The following is an 11237-nucleotide window of genomic DNA, read 5'->3' on the forward strand; positions in this document are numbered from 1 at the left end:
ATGGTTGCTGGGAGTTGAACTCAGGACCTCTGAAAGAACAGTCAAGTGCTCCTAACCACTAAGCCACCTCTTCAAGCCACCACCCCCTCACACCCCATCCATTTCTTAATCTATTTATCTCCTTGAATGTAGGACTTGGCTCCGTTCCACTTTTCTTTTCTCCTCAAATATTTTCCTTACTCAGCTTGCTCCCTTTCATTACAAAACTTCATTAGAGTTAACATTAGTAACCACACAACAGAGTCTACATGGCTGTTTTAAGATTTCCTTTGATAAGAGAATACATCCAAAACTCTTCACTTTAGCTTCAGACAAACTTTTTGGACAAGGGCAAAAAGCAGTCATATTCTTCACCAAAATATCACAAGAGTGATTTCTAGGCAACATACTAAAATTCTTCTCTGAAACCTCTTGAGCCATCCCCCCACGAATCAAATCACTCGTAACACCACCATCTTCATGCTCCTACTGATATGGCCCGTTAAGTAACACTTAAAGCATTCCACTGCTTTCCTAACCGAAACTCCCAAAGTCCCAAATTCCTCCAAACAAAAGCATAGTCAGGCCTTTCACAGCAATACCCCAGTCCCTGGTACCAACTTCTATATTAGGGTTTCTGTTGCTGTGAAGAGACTCCTTGATCAGAGCAAGCAGCAACTCTTATTGGGGTTAATTACGTTTTTGGAGGTTTAGTCCATTATCATCGTGGTGGGACATGGGTAGCATGCAGACACACATGGTGCTGGAGCTGAGAGTCTCTGGGTGAGCAGTCTTCAGGCCATAATTGAGAGGAGAAAAGACATTTTCTGTACACACTATCAGCATCCACACCAGACCAGCAAAAGCCTTTGCCAAACCTCTAAGCCTCATGGCAGGGGATGGGATGTGGCTCTTTCCCATGGGACTTGGTATGGTCATTCACACATCAGTAGCACACATTCTCAGGACTTCACTTGCTTGGAGCTTGAGGGTTAAGAGAGGGACACTTAGAAGTGTAGGGAAAAGAAGAAGCCTATATTAAATTTTCTTTTAGTGGGGGAATGGAGAAATGGCTCAGAGGTTAAGAGTACACTTACTGCTCTTGCAGAGGACTCAGCATTGACTCTCAGCACCCACGTGGAAACTCACAACCAGCTGTAACTCCAGTTCCAGGGGATCCAAGGTCTTCTGACCTCCTCAGGCACCAGGTATGTATATTGTGCACATACAAATGTACACGTTAGATAAATAAATCTTTAAAATATATGTATCTTTAAAAACTTTCAAACTCTGCCTCACAATGCTGTCTAATTGTGAAATTCAGCACCAATCCACAAGTCTCTGGGTCCCTAAAATCTAGGACAATGGTTCTCAACCTGTAGGTCATACTCCTTTGGCAAATTTCTGTCTCCAAAAATATTCACAACTCATAACAGTAGCAAAATTACAGTTATGAAGTACCAATGAAGACCATTTTATGGTTGGAACTGTATTAAAGGGTCACAGCATTAGGAAAGTTGAGAACCACTGGTTTAGGGGAGTCCCAGGCTGCTGAGGGAGGGTGACAGATGGAGTTGTGGCCCTGTCTCCGCAGTACTGACACTTGAAAAATTTTTTTTTCTTTATATTCACTTCACTGTGTCTTTTGGTTTGCTGAGAACAGGTAGTTAAAAGTGGCTTATCTGGGATGCCAGGAACTAGGCTCTTCACCAGTGTCTGTGTAAATGCAAAAAGTAAAGAATTGCTGGACAGGTAACTGGGCATGTGGTTTAATGGAAAGAGTGTGAGCATACCATGCAAGAAACCCAGGGTCCATCCCCAGAATCAGAGGAAGTGGGCAAGGTGGCACGCCTCAGGGTCTTAGCACTTGGTAGATGGGGGCAGGAGGATCAGGAGGCCAAAATCATCCACAGTTACTTAGATATATGTCCCATTCAAGGCCAGACTAGGCTTCATAGGGTCCTATCATAAGAAAGGAATTGATTGAGGGATAAAAATGAGCAACAGAAAATAATCCGTTTTAAAGAGAATTAACAGGAAAAATTATCCTTTAAACACTAAGGAACTGATACCAGAAAACAAACCGGTACACTTATACTGTCAAACAAATGATTTATTAAAAATAAATTCTGAAAGGCTCCAAATTTCAGGTGTGGGAAATAAGCAGATTTCATCAGAAAACCTCTGGTCAAATCCATACAAAAAACTATGTCATCAAGCCTCCATGCCTGGGTTTTGCCATGGAATCAGCGTGTCTGATCTATTATCCCTAAAAACACAAAATAAGATATTGTGTTAGTATAAATAAGACTAAGACTGGAAAGACTCTGGGTGGTTAAAAGCTGCTCTGCCAGAGGACCTGTGTTAGATTCGCACCACCCACATGGCACTCACTGCAGTCTATAACTACAGTTCAGGAAATCTAGGAAGGCTAGGACCTCTTCTAGCCTTCATGGGACCAAGGAATACACATAGAACTGACATACATGTAGGCAAAACATACATTGTGTGTGTGTGTGTGTGTGCATGTAACATATAGACCTATATCCAACTAATAATATGAAAAATAGCCCATCAATGATTGCACACAAAAATATGCATGCAGAATTCAGTGTATTTTTCAAAGGAAGCCATGGAAAGTAACTAACAGGGGTCAGCCCCCACCCCCACCCCAGGGGAAGCAGCCTCCCAAGAGACTCCCCAAAGCAAAGTGAGGAAGAGCTGGCAGGGAAGACACTTAGGAGTCGACCTACTTGAGTTGTTTAGAAGAATCATCCGACGACCATGCCCTGGCATTTTCAAATTTCCTTCGGGAACAAGCAGCGTCCACGTTCCTTCCTTGCTATGCCCCTCACTGAGAGTGGCTGCCCTGCCACTGTCACAGCATTTCATCCATCCCCTGCATGAGCTGCCTGCATCACCACAGCTGTTGGAGTCCTGGCCTCACGTGATCAATGGTTGTGGCTGGATGCAACTGACCCATGACTACCTCTGCCTAAGACGCGGTTCTTGCCCAGCTGTATATGGGCACTGGTCTTAGCTCCCCGCAACACCATGGGTTTGTGAAGTTCCCTATCACTTCAGGCTAAAAGCCAGGAGAGGGAGCTTCTTCAGCTTGAGGTGGCCCAGGACAGTGCCCACTACAGCATCCCTGGTGTGCCCATCCACTCCTGGGTGGCATCAAAGCACTGGCCTCCTCCAAATGCAGAAGTAACCAAGCCTCAGTAGTCAGAGCCCTTGATCTGGACACTCACCAGCACCACAGTGTCAGTCCCATTTCCTAAGGTCTTGGAGTGGCCCAGCAAGCCTGACTCTCTAGTCTGCTCATAGAGATGGACACTTTAAACAACTGAGAATTCTCCATCTTCAGTATGCTGCCCTACCCTAACTGTGCTACAGCCTTTCCTGAGACATCCACCACAGTCCACAACCAGGAATTTGAGAGAGGGCCCAGAAGGAATGAGGAAAGCAAGGGAAAGAGCTACATTGAGAGCCAAAGACCTGAAACAAAACAACAGCTTTCAGCAGGGTCTGAGAATCAGACTCATCCTGGTCCCTCACAAGAAGTCAGAACAGTGACTCTGAAGGGATCCAGGGGCCCTTGTCTTGTAGAGACAGAGGGTCAAAGATGGTCATCCCTAACAGCATTCTTCCACAGGAACAGAGTCTTAAGATGCTGACAAGTGAGCCAGGTGGTGGTGGCGCATGCCTTTAATCCCAGCACTCGGGAGGCAGAGGTAGGCAGATCTCTGTGAGTTCGAGGCCGGGATGGACCGACAGCCTCCAAAACAATACAGAGAAACCCTGTCTCGTAAAACAAAAAAAAAAAAAACAAAAAAACAAACAAAAACAAAAAAACAAAAAAAAAGATGCTGACAAGTGTCTCAAGGCCCATCATCTGAATAGGCATTCTTTCCCTCAAAGGATCTCCAGACACTGGACCAAAGGACCAATCCAGGACTGGAGATCACAGCTTCCAAAAAGGTCTTCCAGAGACACCCTCCAAAGATGGGACAGCTTCAAGAGATCTGGTGCCGGGCCGTGGGTACCAGGAACAGGTTTCAAGGGCAACTGCTGAGGAACATCTCCCTCCCCTCAGGAGGACCTCCTAGGGCAACTTTGGTGAGAGTGCCACACTCTGCAAAGGATCTTCTAGCCTGGAGCCTATGGTTACAGGTAAAGGTGCCCACCAGGCCCTGGAGGACAAACTTTCAGAAAGACTTTCTTTTTGAAGGGACTTCAGGAGTGGGCCGACCTCATCTGAGGCCAATGGTTACAAGCAAAGACCAGGATAGGGGGAAGACTCACCAGCGTGATGTCCCAGGAAATCCCTAGAGGGATGATGGGCATAGTCTCAGGAAGGCCAGCCAGGAGAGACAGGAGGGAGAAAGGGAGGATGCCCTATAGGAGCTGTCTGGGAGACCTCTGGATTTCAGCAGACGATTGCCCTGGCCAGAAACCACAGCCTCGGGGGCTTATTGAAGACCTTTAATGTTCTTAAGGCACAAAAGTAGTGTTTTTATAACTCAGTCTGCCTATGGGAAAGCTCGGCTTCCTCAGGTCACCGTGGAATTCTGAACAGGTCTTGTGAGATTTTTCACGATTAACCAGTGTGACTGGGTCACCCCAGACTGTGGGATCCCACCACTCCATCCTCAGCTTTCTTTTCTCCTTTTTTTTTGACTGTTTTCTTGTGGCCTCCTTATTGTTGTCATCTTGAGCAAGTACTTTTCCTCTGTGTACTCCCGGGCCTGACCTCAGATGATGGTCTTTGGTTGGCAGCTCCAAGGCCTGGGCCCTTCTCTTGTCCAGCAGACTTGTTCCTTCCCCAGGCACTAGGCCAAGCTCCCTCAGTTTTCTCTGGAGGAATGCCTTTTCTCTGGAGAACTGGTACTGAGCCTCCCTTTCCTTAGCTCTCTTATCCTTAGCTTTCTCCTTCTTTGACATCTGTACCTCTTCCTCCTGGCTCCCCTCCAAACTGTATGTGTACAGCATTTCCTGCACTGGTGACCTTGATTTCAGGTGTATCTTTCTTCCCTCCAGGACATGGCCTTCAAAATTATCAGTTAGTTTGGGGTATTGAGACACTATTTGTAGGCCTCTCCTAGGTGATACAATGCCGTATCTCATGATTATGTCCTTCCATAAGTCCTTATGGCCCTGACCTTGTGGGCTTTGAGGTTTTTCTCCTCGGTCATTCACCTGATGAGGGAAGGCCAGCATCATCCCTTTCCCCTGCATCTCTATTGGTGTTGTTGCCTCAAGGTCTTTCTCTGTCCATGCCTCCTTTGGATTTGTAAGGGATCCTCTTCTGGTCCCTAACTTTGGATGTTTAGCAAAGCCACTTTGTAACATCCCTGCGATGAGTGATGAGGAAGCCCCCTCAAGGGCAGGGTCCCAGCACTCAGCAGCAGAGCTTGCATATAATGGGTACTGTTCTCCTCTCTTTGGTTTCTGGAATAGGGGAAGTGACTTTGCTTGGCTAGCCCACAGAGCACCCAAACTAATATTCTTGGATTGGGAGCTCCAGGTGTTTTTTACTTCCTGAGCAGCAAGATGTGCCCTAGTGCTTGGCCAATATGCAGGGCTGCTCAGTACTCGGGTGCTCTCCGTGGTATCTGGTCTTCTGTGTGAGCCAAGCTCTTGGCTATTCATTTTCCTTCTCATACTGCTGGGGACTAGGGCTCTGTCACTGATCAATCCCACACTAACTCTCTACAAGATATCCCTGGCACGATCTGTCTACAAGATAAATACACTGCAAAGTTCACCAGCCTCTGCCGCCAACACTTACTGTTGCCCTGGGTTTGGAGAAAATGAACTCTCCGGAGAGTCACAACTTTAGCTGCCCTTACCTGTCTATGATGTAGTGGGCGGGGCTAAAGGAAAGATGGCTGTGACCTGGACTGACCTCCATGTGCAGGGAAGCCTGGGCCCCGTGTCTTTTGGTGTTAGGGACACCTGTGTCTAGAAAGATATGGTGTATAAAGAACATATGGGTAGTTTGGCCAGGGAGAAGTGAGTGCCAGAAGACTGATCATTGGGTGAGAGGGAGGGAGTTCTCTGACTGTAGGGCTACCAGCTCAGAGCTTGTGACTCTAAGACTTCTACTGGAAGGACCAGCTAGCCCTGAGTATAAAAGTGCTTGTCATGTAAGCCTGAAAACCTGACTTAGTTCTCAAGAACTCTCAGAGGTAGGCAAAAACAAACACTTGAAAGTTGTTCTTTGACCTTCACATGTGTGTCATGTGTGTTATGAACTCTTTGCTCTTGTTACTCATTCTCTCTCTCCTCTCCCTCTCTCTCTCTCTCTCCTGGAACTCACTCTGTAGACCAGGCTGGTCTCAAACTCACAGAGAGCCTCCTGCCTCTGCCTCCCAACTGCTGGCATTATAGGCATGTGCCATCACCACCTGGCACTCCTGTATTCTCATATTTGTCCCCTATAATAATAATAATAAATAAATAAGACAAAATAACACTGATGACAACTGTGTGGAACTAAGCCTAGAGAAAGAGACACATTTTGGGTGTCAGCTATTCCTAGCTTGCTGACTCCAAAGGTACAGGAAAAGCTTAAAGGACTCCTGGAAGCTGTTAGAATCATGTCTTTGGCAGGATGTTCTCATAGGTTTCCACTTGGGTTAGCACCATCTGTTTTCCTTTCTCTGGTGAAGCAGAATGGAGAAGAGCATTTGAAGATGTTTTAGAATCAAGAACATGTCCCCCATATAAGTTTCTCTCTCATTGGTTTTGTACCTCGTGTCCTTTGGGTTCCTTTTGAGCTGTTCTGGTGCCATCTGATGGTCAGCATCATCTCTGAGTGCTCTGAGGCATTCCATTCTGTAGAACTAGTTTTGAGATGTCAGGCCATTTGAATGACATGCTCTAAGCTATCAGGCTGTCTTCTGTGACAAGAAAGGCTTTCTGGGTTCAGTTCAGTCATTGGGGTTAAACCAACTGAGACAAAAGAACATGAGTGTCAAGTAGATTTCTGGTGTAATTAATGTAACCATGAAAATATGGAGTCTTGGCCTCATGGAGGTGGTGGCACACTCCTTTATTCCCAGCACTCGGGAGGCAGAGACAGGTGGAACTCTGTGAGTTTGAGGCCACTTGGTCTACAAAGCTAGTTCCAGGACAGCCAAAGCTACATAGTGAGACCCTGTCTCAAAATAAACAAAAATATGGAGCCTTGGGGCTGGAAAGATGGCTAAGACTGTGGCTCATGGGTTAAGACTAGTCTATCTAAGCCGGGCGTTGGTGGCACACGCCTTTAATCCCAGCACTCGGGAGGCAGAGGCAGGCGGATCTCTGTGAGTTCAAGGCCAGGCTGGACCGACAGCCTCCAAAACAGAGAAACCCTGTCTCGTAAAACCAAAAAAAAAAAAAAAAAAAAAAGACTAGTCTATCTAAAATGGCAACTAGTTGAAATGTTAACCTGGAGCTAGTTTCCTCCTGAAATTGATGAGCCTGACATTCAAATATATGTTCTAGAAACTCAGGCTAACAAGACCAACCCTTTTATAGGATTTCCAAAAAAGATTACCTAAAACTTGATGGTGAAATTGTTCATAATATCCTTTTATCAAATTCTCAAAGACCTTGTATACTGTCAAAATGTCTATTTCAAATTTAATTCTAGGGCCACTCTATGTGGAGATGAGGCAGGCAAGCCAGCACTGTTACTTCAGGACTGATGAAGGCAACATGGAAATAAAGAGACCAGCCCGCACAGAGCAGATGGCCATCTCATCTGAACAGTGAAGGGCAGTGGTCTCTGCACAGAGTGGATACTGTGTGCCATGGCACAGTCAGCTTGAGAGTCTTAGGGGTCAGAAAAGGCAACTTTGGGGATGGAAGATTCCATGTACAGGTCTGATCTCCTTCGTCTCAAAGTAGTAAATACCAAAGGATGTTAGTATATTGACCTTTTGTCAGAAGCTTCCTGGACCCTAACCTCAAGTCAACTTTCCTGTCATGAGTTCCTCAGCCCACCTGAGGTTTTGGTCTACTTAGCCTTTTGAACATAATAATTGTTTTAGCAACTTGGAACTGCATTTGACTAATGCTATAGTTTTCAACCTGGGACTGCACTTGCCTAGTGCTATAGTTTTTATACCTCTCCCTCCCCCCCCCCCCCAAAAATGCCTATCAACCTGTTAGCAATACAGGAACCATGACCAACACTAACTGTGCTTAGAATTGCACTAAACTGAGCAATTGATTTTTCCTCTTAGTATCTTATAGACAACTGGGAACTGTGCAAAATGGGCTGACCTGGCCTAGACTGGTTTCAGGTGGATGCATAATAAGGCAAATTGTGTCCTCTAAGTGAATAGTTTTGGAGAGTCCCTTATCCATGATGATATCCCTATGCATAATTTTCATGCATGTATAAGTCATGTAACTTAATATTTCAACCAAAATAAAACCTGCTACAATGCCCCTTTAGCAACTGTATTAGTCAGTGTTCTCTAGAGTCACAGAACGATCTGTGTGTGTGGGGGGGGGGAGGTTTATTGGAATAATTTGCAGGCTGCAGTCCAACATGGCTAGCTGTGAATGGAGAGTCCAAGCATCTAGTACTTGCTTAGTCCCACAAGGCTGGGTGCCTCAGCTGTTCTCCTGTATCTGCTGGAATCCTGAAGAGTAGGCTGCAGTGCCAGACAAGGAAAGGATGTGCTGACAAGATGAGGGCAGGCAGAATGAACACACCCTTTCTTCTTCCATTGTCCTCCCAGAAGAGGGTGTGGCCCAGATTAAAGGTGTGCCTTACAGCCTCAAGATCCCAATCAAAGGCATGTGTCTTCTTGCCTTAAGGTCCAGACCCCAAGTGTGCCTTCCATTTCTGTTTTTGGTTGTGAGCATAGCCTTTAACGGCTGAGCCATCTCTCCAGCCCTACCCTCCATTTCTAGATTATAGTTCATTCCAGGCATAGTGAAGTTGACAACCAGGAACAGCCATCACAGAAACCAGACTTCCTGGAACCCCATAAAGGAAGCCACAAACAATAATCTGAGTTTTTTGAGCATTTCATTCATTCAACTCGGGCAGCCTGAGACCTTTTTCTTCAAAGATTATTTTTCTGTATGTGTGTGATCATGTCACATATGTGCAGGACCCAAAGAGGCCAAAAAGAGGTGCGGGAGCCCCTGGAGCTGCAGTTCCAGGCATTGAAGGCCCCCTGGCATGGGTATTGGGAACTGAACTCAGGTCCTCTGGAAGAACAGCAGGTGCTCTTAACTCTGAGCCATCTCTCCAGCTCTCCCTACCCCCATATTAATCATGACAGTGTATTCCTTTCTGATCAGTACTGCCACTCACTTTGCTTTGAATAAAGTTTGAATAAAGTGCTTTGGCTACATTGTAATCTCCATGTGCTTATTCCAATTCTTTGGGGGAGACATGGGGGAACCGGAGATCACCCACCTGAGATAGACTCTGAAAAGTGGTAACTTTTCTTTTCCTTTCTTCCATTTTCTTCTCTCGGTTTCTTTTTTGGCCAAACAAGGCTTCATGTGAGAAAATACGTTTTTCCTATCTTACTGCTAAAAATTTCCCTCAGTACTTTCTGATCATTTTTCATTCTGACGCCTGTGACTGACAGCCAGCTATCTAGCCATTTGATTGGAGAGCTCTCAGGATGCAGCCTCGCCCTTCCCTGACCTGGCCCATGAATAGCAGAGGCTACACATGTAAAACCAGACAGATGCCAGGAGCCAACTCCTTGGGAAAAGCAGGTAGCTGCAGCTCTGCTAGCTGCTTCTGTGACAAAGATGACAACGAATAGGAAGCAACAGATGCCCCTCCTCAGCCTGCAATCTTAATTATCCTCACCTTCTTTCAAAAATATTTTTTATTACATCTATTTATGCATGTCTGTGAATATGTGTGGTCAGAGGAAAACTTCCAGGACTCAGTTTTCTTCTTCTACTGTGTGGGACCTGGAATTGAACTCAGGTCTTTAGGCTTTACCTGCTGAGCCATCTCATCAACCCAGTCCCTACCTTCTTTTAACAGTGTTACCACTGTCTGGACCAGAACCAAACTTTGAAGCCACATGAATTTTAAATTAAAAATAAAATGCTGGAAATGGTGGCACTCAGCTTTAATCTCAGCACTTGGGAGGCAGAATCAGTGGATCTCTTTGAGTTTGAGGTCAGCCTGGTCTAAATAGTGAATGCCAGGCCAGCCAGGGCTTCATAGAGAGACTATGGCAGTTTAAATAAGAATGCTACCCTTAGGTTCATATATTTGAATTCCTTATCATCAGGGAGTAGCACTACTTGAGAGAGATTAGGAGATGTGACCTTGTTGGAATAGGTATGGCCTTATTGCCTCAAGGAAGTGTGTCACTGGAGGTGGGCTTTAAGGTTTCAAAAGCTCAAGCCAGACCCAGTGCCTCTCTCTTCCTGCTGCCTAAGGATCCAGATGTAGCACTCTCAGCTACTTCTCCAGCACTTTGTCAGCCTGTGTGCTGCCCTGCTATCCACCATGATGACAATGGACTACACCTCTGAAGCAGTAAGCAAGACCCAATTAAATGTTTTCCTTTATAAGAGTTGCACTTGTCATCGTGTTTTTTTCACAGCAACAGACTAAGACAGAGACCCTATCTCAAACAAAACTTTTGTCTACCATTGATTAGCAGGTATGGATGAGACAATTAAAAGCCAATAAGGCTTCCTCAGCTAAAATGCTTACAGGATAATTGTGCTGTTGAACTGGGAGAATTAGGTGCTTCTTGGAATAAGACAAACTTACACTTCTGTCAGCTCAATGTTTGTACAATTGATGTGAATTATTTATGTCTTCTGTCCTGAGGCTTAACCTCATGTGATCTGTTTAAGCATCTCACTACTAAACTTAAGGAACCTCATCTTCCCTAACTACTATATAGATTCAAGAGTACAGAAACCTGTACTTTCTGTAATATAAACTGATAATTCCACCTCTTCATTAGATCAAACTAATGTAACATATTATGGATTGTCCCTACCCGATTTTCTACACAGATCCTGCAGAGGAAGGCACTATTAAGTTATCTCTGGACTGGGCAGTGGTAGGATGTGCCTTCAATCCCAGCACCCAGGAGGAAGAGGCAGACAGATCCCTGTGAGTTCAAGACCATCATGGTCTATAAAGCGAGTTCAGGACAGGCTCCAAAGCTACACAGAGAAACCCTGTCTCAAAACAAACAAAAAGAACAGACCAGTGCATACTATTGCCTCTTCGTGCAAGAGTTAATAAAGGG

At 45.4% G+C, this 11237-nt stretch overlaps 1 long non-coding RNA gene across 1 annotated transcript; it reads left to right on the forward strand.

Annotated features, from left to right (window-relative positions):
• The first annotated feature begins 1127 nt into the window (after positions 1–1127).
• On the forward strand, positions 1128–9353 carry LOC121143940. Its single transcript, XR_005881268.1, has 3 exons — positions 1128–1187; positions 3904–4155; positions 7625–9353. It is a non-coding gene; the product is annotated as an uncharacterized LOC121143940 (long non-coding RNA).
• The last annotated feature ends 1884 nt before the right edge of the window (positions 9354–11237 follow it).

This window comes from Mesocricetus auratus, unplaced genomic scaffold (genome assembly GCF_017639785.1).
Source record: "Mesocricetus auratus isolate SY011 unplaced genomic scaffold, BCM_Maur_2.0 Super-Scaffold_100014, whole genome shotgun sequence".
Classification (NCBI taxonomy): Eukaryota; Metazoa; Chordata; class Mammalia; order Rodentia; family Cricetidae; genus Mesocricetus; species Mesocricetus auratus.